This window comes from Chamaea fasciata, unplaced genomic scaffold (assembly GCF_029207755.1).
Source record: "Chamaea fasciata isolate MVZ Bird 193981 ecotype frontalis unplaced genomic scaffold, bChaFas1.0.hap1 SCAF_5, whole genome shotgun sequence".
NCBI lineage: Eukaryota > Metazoa > Chordata > Aves > Passeriformes > Sylviidae > Chamaea > Chamaea fasciata.
In genome coordinates this window covers 20088909-20099998 of record NW_027094090.1, presented here as the reverse complement: position 1 = coordinate 20099998, position 11090 = coordinate 20088909, and the positions used below count along the sequence as shown (strand labels likewise).

The following is an 11090-nucleotide window of genomic DNA, read 5'->3' as shown; positions in this document are numbered from 1 at the left end:
TATCCCTAAATTAGCTATAGCTGAGACAAATTTAACATCTGAATGTGGAGATGATGATGCTATAGCAAGGGGATGCTGTGTTCACAACAGGTGGGAAGTGGGCTCTGCAATAACTCGATCTTTTTCTGGGGAAAGGCATGAAAAAATTGCACACTGGCTTTCTAGTAGAGTGCAAGAAAGAGCAGAGAAAGAACCTGCAGAAATTGTGATTGCAGAGAATTTACCTAACAGGGATAAACCCTAGAGTACTTCGAGTTCAGTAAAACTGATGCCACCGACATATTCCGGGCCCCTCAGCGACAAGGGTGTACAAGAAGGGAGGCGGCCTCTGGGTGCTCCGAGACTGCTGCGGGGATAAGGGGCGGGAATTACACTGTTCCTTCAAGTTCAGGAGCGTCCCCAGAACACCGCTGGGATTCGACAGGTACCCCAAGGCCGTTAGGTACAGACCAGCAGGTAGATCCTTTCCCAGGGTACCGCCGCCCCGCTGCAGAGCGCCACGGAGGCCAAGCGCCGACCCCGGCCGCGGGCAGAGGCTGCCCGGGGACAGCTCCCGGCAGCCCCGCCGCTCCCCGCCGTTCACCCCAAGGGCCCGCGGGCGGCTGGGGCTCGCTGCCCCCAGCGCTGGAGCTGCTCCTCCGGCCCGGCCCCGGTCCCCCGGCCGTTCTCTGGGAGCACTCGGCCCCGCGGGCGGCCCCGCTTCGCCCAGCCGGCTCTGCCTGGCTGGCGGGCAGAACAAAGCGGAGACACGGAAAGGAAAACGGGGAGAAAGTACTGCTCCTGCCGCCTCCCAGCCCTCTGCCTGGATCTCGCTGCGTGAGACAGCGCTGCAAGCGGATCCTGACCGGGGGCAGGGGGTGGAGAGAGGAGGAGGAGGACGGACAGAGGGAGGGAGGGAGAAAGGGAGGGAGGGAAGGAGGGACGAACGGGAGCCTCTCTCCTTCCCTGGGCTGTTTTTTTCAGTTTCCTGTCTCGCATTGTGCTCACAGCGGATATGTGCTGCGCCTACAGGTGTGTCCCCTCCTCGCAGCTTTTCCCCGGCTCCCAAGCGTAGGCTCTGGCTGTCGGGGGGCGGCGGCGGATCGTGACCGCCATGTGATGATTATTTCTCTTGGGGCGTTTTCTCTCTCCTCTGTCTCTCTGCCTCCCCCTCCCTCGCTCCCCGCCGCTCTCGTCCTTCCTCTCGGAGGTGGCCGCAGCCACTGCCGCCTTCGCGCTGACTCCGGCTGCGGTGGCGGCGGCGGCGGCGGGGCCCGCCGGGAGCATGGGCGGCCGCCGGGGGCTGCCGTAGCGCCTCTGTCCAGCCCACCGCCACCCACCCCGGGCCGCCGGGGCCGCCGCTCCCGCTCGGGCAACTCGGACGGTCCGTGCCCGCGGGCTCCCTCCCGCCGGCGCCTGCACCTGTTGAAGGTAACGCAGCCCCAGCCCTGTCGCCGCGCTCCGCGGGATGGGGCGCGGAGGGGAGGGGGGGTGGCGGATTCCGCGGCGACTTCCCCAGTCTCCCCCAGCTCGGGAGCTGCTGAGTTATGGGTAGAGCAGCTTCTCTCCTCCTCGGCTGCGAGGCCCGGGCCGGGGGTGGGCGGCGAGAGCCGGGGCGGAGGAGGCTTTCTACCGCGCTGCCCGCGACCAGATGGTTTTGGTTAAGGGGCTCCCGGGCGGCGGCTCTGGACTCGGAGCGCCTTTCTCAGCCGCCGTGCGGGGCGGGGAGGTGGGGGAGGCGCGGGGAGTCGGCTCCTCCCGACCGGCAGCCGGGGTGCGCCGGTGTCCGGCGAGCTCCCTCCGCCCCGCTGATGGAGGCTGCCTGCTCTTCCTGGGAGTTTCGCAACCCCGAAGCGGCCGGGGTCAGCAGCCCCGGTGTCGCGACTGGCACTGGCCCGGCGCCCACCCCGCGCTCCGCCTGCGCACCGCCGACTCGAGAACTCGTTTGGGATTTTCCTGCAAACGCGTTTGGTCTCTTTGCAGAGGCAGCTTTAAACTTTCTTTCCAAGCTGTTAATTAGATACACTGTACTTTGCTCATGTTCCGTGCAGGCGAATGGGAGTGCGAGGCTGGAAAGGCTTGTGACTCAAGGCATAGTTATTCGGGAGGTGCAGAACATCTTTGCGTGCCGCGTTCAGATTGGGCTGTACCTGTAATTTGTGACTTTGCCACCTCTGAGACTTCGTCGGTCTTGGTGACACCGGGAGGCAGAAGTGATCTTTAACACTTTGGGTCCTTTTGGGGTTAATCAGACACTCGGTTGAATACACAAAGGAGGAAGTGTGTGTTTATCACCTCTCTGCAATCTGATGGAAAATAGCACTGCTTTTGTCCACTAGTTACAATACTATGGTCCTGTCCCTATCACTGTGCTCGTCATCAAATGATAACTTGCTCGTGCAGGAACTTATGCTTTTGTAACGAAGGCTGTTACCTTGGATGTGATGATGAGCTTATTGAACACCAGAGGGAACTCTGAATAGGTAATTTATTCGAGGGAGATATATGCTTATTTTACTGTTTGTGTTCTCATTACAATGGAATCTAGGAGGAAGAAAAGGTTGGTAAGTAATAGGCTGCTGGTATGTACCTAGGATTGACTTCAGTTTTCTTTACCGTTCTTTTCAGAAGACATCAGCTCTAAATTTGGGCTGAAACTTTTTTTTTTCTTTCCTCCCCCCCAAAGCTTGAAATGTGCAACTGGTCTTGCAGGAGCGAGGTTGTGTACCATGCTATAGGCAAATCAGTTGGGAGACCTGTTCACTATTTGCTAGAGAATGAGATTATTCATGCATGTTGGGCTGATGCTTAATGCACTGCCTGCCTCTTAGGTTGTGAGACAGATCCAGCACACTTGGGTACGGGGGCTACTGCCCACAATTGATATACCGGAACAGAACATGCTTCCAGCCAAAACGAAAGGCAGGAAGGAAGTCTGCTTCCAAGCCTAGCATGGCTTGTCCTCCTCACCTAGAATACTTGTGGATCTAAAGCCTAGTCTGATTGCCTATGAAGTAGAAGATAGTCTTTCTTAAAATATATGACTTAAACAAATACAGAAACTAATGTAAATGTAAACTAAATGGTGTCAGTGTTTGGAAAGGAGTTTGAATGGTGGCTTCTGGTACCAAAAGCTATTTAAATCATCTGAGATCATTGAAAGAAGCTAGGGTCAACCCATCTAAATGTGATCCTGTATTTTGTAGTAACACGAACCTCCAAAATGTGCAACTGAAGCTTTGGATGCTCATGATAATCTGTTACAAGTGTGTTGATAGGCTGACTTCTTCGATACTCCTGAATAGTCAATGACATGGAAAGGATAGCACAATAAATACATTTGTGACTCTGACTTACACTCCAGAAGCTGATGCATTCAGCTGTTCATCCTGTCCCTTTGCCAGAGGTTGCTCTGCCATTCAGGGTTATTTTCTATTGAACTTTGAATCTGCCAGAGTTTACGGACAGGCATATGAACATAAACTATATTTTATGGCTGTTCATATTAGTGTGTGATGTTGTGAAGTCTGATAGCATGAATCTCCTGCATGTCTCTCTGCTGTTACAGAGGGACAAAGCAAACAGCTGGGGTCAGCTGAATTGAGCTGCAATTGTGAACCATGGTCCATAAGCATCTAAATTCTTCTGAAATGGTAGATGTGAGTCCTGTGAAGTACCTGGTACCAGAACTTGGTGGGCAGTGGTACCAGGGAGGCAGCTCTGCACAAGGAGAGGCTGTGTGACCTTCTTGGTAGATTGGTCAGCACCACACAAGATTCTGGGTTTCAGAAGGATGTAGTTAGTAGATGGTGCACCTGAACAGCCCTCTCTTTCTCTCCTCCTTCATCCGTTCTAGGAATCAGAAAGTGATCCAAGTTTTTTTGTTCTTTTATTTAAGTCTTGCTTTGTTCATCTGACTTGAAGACTTGCTACGAAAAATATCCTCACTAAGGGCACAGCATTGCTCTCTCTGAATTTTCTACAGATGATGTTGGAAGTGGGATAAAGGCTTTGTGTTGCTTTACAAAACTGGGAGTTGTTTGCCTCATGTGCAGAAGACCACTAAGGACAAATTACATTTTGAAGGGAGACCTCTTCATGAATGCTTGTTAAGAACAAAAATTCCCACTTAATTGTTACAAACAGGTTTGGATTTTGGCTCAGTTTTGAGAAAAAGCTTTGCACATTTATTTATTTATTTTTATGAAGATGTAATACTAAGCACTTCTATTTTTATAATGGCTATAATTTGGAAATTTTCATATACTTTTAAATTATTTATTGTATGAAGCACTGAATGAAGACATTTGTTACACTGGTGTCACATTAGAATATTGAATTACAATTGTAAAATTAAGGTAACAAGCTTAAATTGTGGTTTGCAACTTTAAGCTCTTGCCAGCAAGCAGTTAATGGCAACATTAACTGCTAGAAAAGTAATTGCTACCGTTCTTTTACTGTCATTTTGTTCTCACTCTCCTCCAGTCAGCCTGTTCTGCAGAGATATCATGAATATTCACCGAAATAGCTTGGCATTGTCACTTATGCAATTTCTCATCAGATTCAATGTGTTGATGAGCTAATGTGCACTTGATTAAATGTACTTGATTTATGCAAACAAAAACTCTAGGTCCTTCTTGAAGTAAAGTTAGCACCTGCACAGTTATTAGTGAGATGAGAGTCTAAATAATTATGATGAAATTAAGTAAACAAACAACTTCAATGTAGTATTCCTCCTACTTCTTCACTTTTACCTTTTTTGCTCAATTCAGTAGTGGATATTTATTCTGGCTTTTCTTGCAGGTTTTCTTATGCACCATAGGAAATTGTAAAGCTCAGTTTATAGTGGAGGGTCTATTTAAATGGCTAATACCAGGGAAAAAAACAAACAAAACAACAAGAAAAAATACTGTTTGCTGTAATAAGGCCTGGGGTAACTAGAATCAGTGGAGTAGTACTTAAAGAGTTTTGTTTAAGTATGAGTCTAACTAGGATTTGATGTTGGTCAGTTAATCCTTGTTGAAAATAAAGTAAAATCACATAGCCTGAGTAAGTGATTGAGGGGGTGTCTGTTGTAAGAAAAACCAGTATTTGGATAGTAAGTGGTTTAGCCTCTTACTTTTTAATTGATCAAGCACATGGAGAAATGGAGTTGAAAATAGACATTTTATTTAACCATCAGTGGCTTAATGGTACAAAAAGCTCTCTAACTGTCTATAAAACTGCTCAAATCTGGCCACAAAAAGAAGCCATAGAGTCCTTGCCCCTGGAGGCAGCAGAGGATGGATAGAGGAGGGAGAGGACACATGCTTGCCCAAGCTCTGGTGCAACCAGACAGACTGGAAGGCTGTTCAGAGGATCTTGTGGACCTGGGGCCTACTTTCATTGGGCAGATAGTAATTTAGTTATCTGTTAAAATCAAGTACTTCTGTTTCTGTCTCTGCAGTTGTATCTCTGGAAATATATAACTCAGAGATGGATCTCTCTGAGTTTCCATCTCAGGTGGTTGAGGGAAGACTTACTTGTTGTAATGTCTAAAAGTGTCTGTGCTTAATAAATGTTACTAACAATTATAAAAAAAACATCTCAGCATCAATGTGATGGTCAGCCCCTGCTCAACTGCTCAGCCTGACACCACCATAATACAGGACAGAGTTTGCCCCCAGGAATGTGTCAGCAGTGCTGTGGTCACCAGCCATGTGCTTGCTGGGACGCTTGGTTTCTCTTTGGAATTCTGCTTCTGGGAGTTGGCGCCAGCACAGATTGATGATTAGCACCATGTGGAGTTCCTCAGGCTCATCAGCCTCGAGTAGTCATCAGGGGACAGAGTCCACCTGGCACCTTCTGAAACACTTCCGACCTTGCTCCACCTTTGTAGTTAGCTTCCAAGTTTCTGCCTTTGTAGCTTCACTTTTGACATGTCATAAAGCTTTGAGATCCTGAAAACAAGTGAATTTAGTAGTTTTGATTTATTCAATCAAAGCGTGTCTTCAAGAAGTTAGTTATCCAATTAAAACCTTATTCCTAGTGTTTCACTTGTTTTCTTGTTATCTGGCATCATTAGTTTAAGGCCACAAGTAAAAAGTGAAAGTAGTCAGTCTTCCTGACTTACCTCTGGGCTCAGCAAGATCATGGCACAGATCCTCCTGGGAGCTATGTGAAAGCATATGGAAAAGGAGGTGGTTTGTGACAGGCAAAATGGCTTCAACATGGGCAAACTGTGCCTGACAAATTTAATAGCCTTCTATGAGCCTGGTTACAGTGTTGGTGGATAAAGGAAGAGCAACCAATGTCATCAACCTGGACTTGTGCAAAGAGTTTGGCGTTGTCCCACATGGTATAGTTGTCTAAACTGGAGAGACATGGATTTGATAGATGGACTGCTCAGCAGGTAAGGAATTGGGTGGTTGGCTGTACTCAAAGAGTTGCAGTGAATGCCATGATGTCCAAGTGGAGACCAGTGGTGTTCCTCAGGGATCAGTATTGAAACCAGCACCTTTTAACATATTTGTAGGAGACTTGGACAGTGGTATTGAGTGCACCCTCGGCCAGTTTTCCAGTGACCCCAAGCTGTGGGGTGCAGTGACACGCTGGAGGGAAGCAATGCCGTCCTGAAGAATGTGGACAGGCTCTAGAGGTGGGCCTGTGCAAACCTCGTGAAGTTCAGCAAGGCCAAGTACAGGGTCCTGCCCCTGGGTTGGGGAAATCCCAAGCACAAGTACAGGCTAGGTGGAGAATGAACTGAGAGCAGCCCCATGGAGGAGAACTTGGGGACTGTTGGTTAACAAGAAAGTCAACATGACCCAGCAGTGCACACTCGCAGCCCAGAAAGCCAACTATATTCTGGGCTGCATCAAAGCAGCCTGGCCAGCAGGTTGACAGCAACTTAAGAAGGTTGTGGCACTCTTGGAGTGGTCCAGAGGAGGGTCATGAAGATGATGAGTGGGCTGAAGCACTTCTCCTATGAAGACAGGCTGAGAGGGTTAGGGGTGTTCTGCCTGGAAAAGAGAAGGCTTCAGGAGGATCCAACTGGCTTTCCAGTACCTGAAGGGAACTTACAGGAAAGATGGGGCAAGACTATTTACAAAAGCGTGTAGTGACAGGACAAGGAGGGATGGGTTCAAGAAAGAGAGTAGGTTAGATTAGCTATTAGGAAAAAAGTCTTTAGTGTGAAGGTGGTGAGGCACTGGAACAGATTGCCCAGGGAAGCTGTGAATGAGTGCCCCATCCCTGGACATGTTCAAGGCTAGGTTGGATGGGGCTTTGAGTAACCTGATCTAGGGGAAGGTATCCAGGGCTGCTGGAATGAGATGATCTTTGAGGTCCCTTCCAACCCAAACCTTTCTCTGATTCTATGATCTACATAATTTGCAGTGAATGGCTTTGGTATTACTTGGCAATCACAGTTATCTTTATGTTGCAGATGTCATTCTTTTTGTCTTTTTAAAAAGCCTTCTTAATCCTACAATAGTCAAGGAAGCTGTAGAAAAACTTTACCCCAAGATGTCCTAATTCTGTGTTGGACCTTCAAGTAGACACATCAGAACCACTCTTCCAGGTTAGGTACTTAGAAAGTACCTGCAAACAACATGATTTTAAATAAAAAACCATGGGGTGTTTAAGCACTTAAACTGAATTGTTCCAGAACTTACTTTTTTATCACAATGTATGTTCATGCTAATTGCTGAACAGACCTGACTAGCATATTTCTAGTTAAACTGGATTAGGTCTGCATGTTGACTTGGACTGAAGGAAGCTTTCATAAAGCTGATGCTAATCTTGCTGTATCTAGAGGAATTATTAATGTGATAGCTCTGTGTCTCAGAGAAGGGATGCAGAAAGCTTAATGTTCTGTCTATACTTACTGACTGTTTTAAATATGTAAAAATTTGAGGAGTAAACTCCTAACATCTTTTTCCCCAGGGCTCTTGTTTATCTTCTAGATAGTTTAAGAAGAGATAGTATCTTTTTCTGACATCTAAGAGTTGTATATAAAGAAGATTTAGCTCTTACATTCCTATTGGAATCACTGTTTAGAATTTATGAAGGACCATTTTTTTTAACCAGTTTGCCCTGTAGGAAAATTGTTATTGGTCAAATATATTCAACCCCAGGGAGAAAGCAGAGGGCAGAAAATATAAACCACATTGATCTGGTAAAAAGGGTGCAACTGAAATACAAGGTGAAGTTTACCATCCTGAATCAGGACAAGTTAGTAATCTCTTGCTGACGTTTAAACTAGACCTGCAAAACAAATAAAAGCTTCTTCTTTCCTGAAGATACATGGCACTTGGAATGGTTAATAGTAGAAGGGTATGATTTCATTCAGGTTGTATTAGTTAATTAGTTAGTTTCTCTTTAATGGATCTGATTATGCTTATAGCAGCTGGAAGTCCAGAATATGCAACATCTCTCTAAAATATATCAGAAGAACATTAATTTAGCCTTCCTTAGTGTGTTGTCACAGTGTATATTGAACTTACATGCTGTCTTCATTTAATCAGTATGAGACAAATTGCTATAAACCTAATGTTGGGCCTGTTGTAGGGCAATAAAAGCAGTAGTTTGATCTCTTCTATTTCCAGAATTGTGTGATTAAGTAGTTTAAAAGCTGTGAATTTTTTTTCTGTGCAGTTTTGACACACATCGTCAGCAACTGGAACTTTTCCCTCATGAACTGAGTAACACCTCACATAAACTGCAGTTGTGGTTATGATGTGTGCACATCTCCCATATGGGTAGAAGTTACAGACCTAAAAAAACAACTGAAGTGGGTGACTTTGAGGATTTTTTTCCCCCACATAAGTCAGATGGCAATGGTTTTGTCTGAAAGGCTTTTACACAGGCAGAAAATGTCTTTGCAAGTACTTTAAAGAAGTTTTTCAAGTCAGTAACTTTGCAACCACAAAGCTGGCTTCATGACTTGGATTATGCATGTGCTGTGTGGTCCAGGTGTTGTCACCTTCTGCTTACCCAAGCTGTTGAGATGAAAACCAAAAGAGTTCATTTGCCTTGGCAATCCGGAGTCCTAAGTTGTGGCATGAGTTTATGTATTAGTGAGGTTGGATAAAACTCCAGAGAGGTGACATCTCTGTTTATTAACAGATGGCTTCTTGGTTTGACATTTAACTGGGGGAAGATCTGCAAGCATTTCACAGTCCATTGTGCATTTAATTCATTATTTGGTAGCATTGATGAAAATGCAGAGCAATATCCTTGTGGGGTTTTTAAAAATTATTTGATTGAGGTAGTTTGTGTTTGGTTCTGGGTTTTGTTTGGGGTTTTTTGAGATTGTTATCTAGAGTTTAGGGTCAGTGGAGCTGTCAAGTCCCACAATTGCTGGAACATCTCACTTGGCTATTGCTCATGAGCCAAACAAATTATGGGACTAAAGCGTATCTTAGCTTGAAAATTCTGAGAAAAAAATCCTCCATCTTTAGGAATGTTGTTCCTATTTGGTTTTGCCTTTTCAGAATTTCATCTTGTTTCCAACAGGAGCCTTTTATGCTCTTGAATTGTATCTGTTCATTCCTTTTAAGTTTTCTTGTGGCTCTATTAAAGACTTTTTGTTGCTGATATTTTTTTTTCCTTAAAGATGATCAAGTAAGCTGTCAGTTGTCTGGGTGGCTTATCAGAAAGACTGAATCTTTAAATCTGATTATACGCAATGCTTTTAACCCCCTCAGATGATAATTGTTTTTGTAGCTCTACTTTGTATGTTCTATAATTTTAAGCATCTCTTTTTGACCATCAGCCATGGAACTGGGTACCATACTTCAGTGTCAGTCTTTAGTGCATGCCCCATGCTACCCCAATCATTATTTCCGTTCACTCTCATATCTTTGAACCCAGGAGCCACATTAGCTCTTCTAATAACAACAAAGCTCTGAATGTGATGCTTAGCTGTGAGGCTGTGTTGACCTCATCCCTTTTGCCTTCCTTGTTTCAGAGGCCACAGTCCTCTGATCTGCAAACCTTACTTGCACCCCTTGTTACTGAATATATATATATCTGGATTCAGACATTTTAAGACTGATTTTTACGATTTTGGCTGGAATGAGCACAACTTGACAAGTAATTGTGTTAACTCTGTGATTTGCCTTCTGTTTTTATTTCTCATGTTACTAAACCATGTAATCTCTTAATTTTATCATAAAGGACTTGCTTATTTCCAGGTGGCTAAAACACTTAGGTAATATAGAGCATAATTCCAGTAATTTTGAACTGCAAAAGAAGCATTACAGTTGCATTATGATGTTACTCACTAATGACAGCTTTTCTGAGATCTTAAAGTTAACTAATTTTCACATATTTGTCCTATATGTTTTGATGTCCTGTTTTTAAAATCCCAAAGATTTGATATCTGTTGCTTATGTCACGTCTTTGAGCATTCAGTTGCTGAAAAAGTCTTCAATGCGATGCAAAATCAATAGATTTCATCATCCTTACTCTTACCCCTTTTGCATTTATAAAGATGAAAATGAGGAACTTTCTGCAATGTCTTGAGTTGCCAGCTCCAAAATGATTCCCCACTTAGGATGCTCATAGACTCCCTGGGCAAGCCCTTTTTGTTTGATTGTGCATATTGCCTAGTCCCTTGTCTTATGTGTTCTCTGAAACATCTCTTCTGTGTCTCTTCCAGCAGGGGCAAGTACACACCAAAAGGCACTTCATCCCAGACACTATTTGCACAGAAGCCTGAGCCCCAAGGAGTTCCTTTCCCAGCAACGCTTGTGCTGCTCAGGTGGGCTAAGAACTCATTTGGACTGAGGGTTTTGTTTTAGCCTCCATTTCTTCTTCCAAAGCGTTGTGCTGCTTGCTTGAGAAGGAGGAGTTTCTTGTGTAGAGCACTGCAGCGCACTTGGCTTGGTGCTCTGAGATGAGAGATGTCTGTGTGTGATATATGTGCTTTAGGGTTTAGGTTGAAATATTACGGCCTCAAATTTATTGTAATAATCTGGCATGAAGATGTAAATACATGTAATTACTTTCTAATTGTCCTGGATATTGTCTGATTCAATTGTGATTTTTATGCATAGTTTTGTATCTCCTGGACCTGTAGTATAAAAGGACATTAAGCAACTTGTGGGTGTGAATCATCTCCAAGTTAA

At 44.9% G+C, this 11090-nt stretch overlaps 1 protein-coding gene across 5 annotated transcripts in view; it reads left to right on the top strand.

The window, feature by feature from the left end:
- The first annotated feature begins 925 nt into the window (after positions 1–925).
- The window catches only part of PLXNB2 (plexin B2), a 253985-nt gene continuing 243820 nt past the window's right edge, over positions 926–11090 (top strand). For 2 of the 5 annotated variants that reach the window (XM_066182972.1, XM_066182971.1), the window contains exons 1-2: positions 926–1011; positions 10622–10723. The gene's annotated coding sequence lies outside the window, so the exon portion shown is untranslated. Of the gene's footprint in view, positions 1411–5862; positions 6371–10621; positions 10724–11090 lie in introns of those variants that run through there. The other 3 variants (XM_066182975.1, XM_066182973.1, XM_066182974.1) reach the window with 3 other exon arrangements.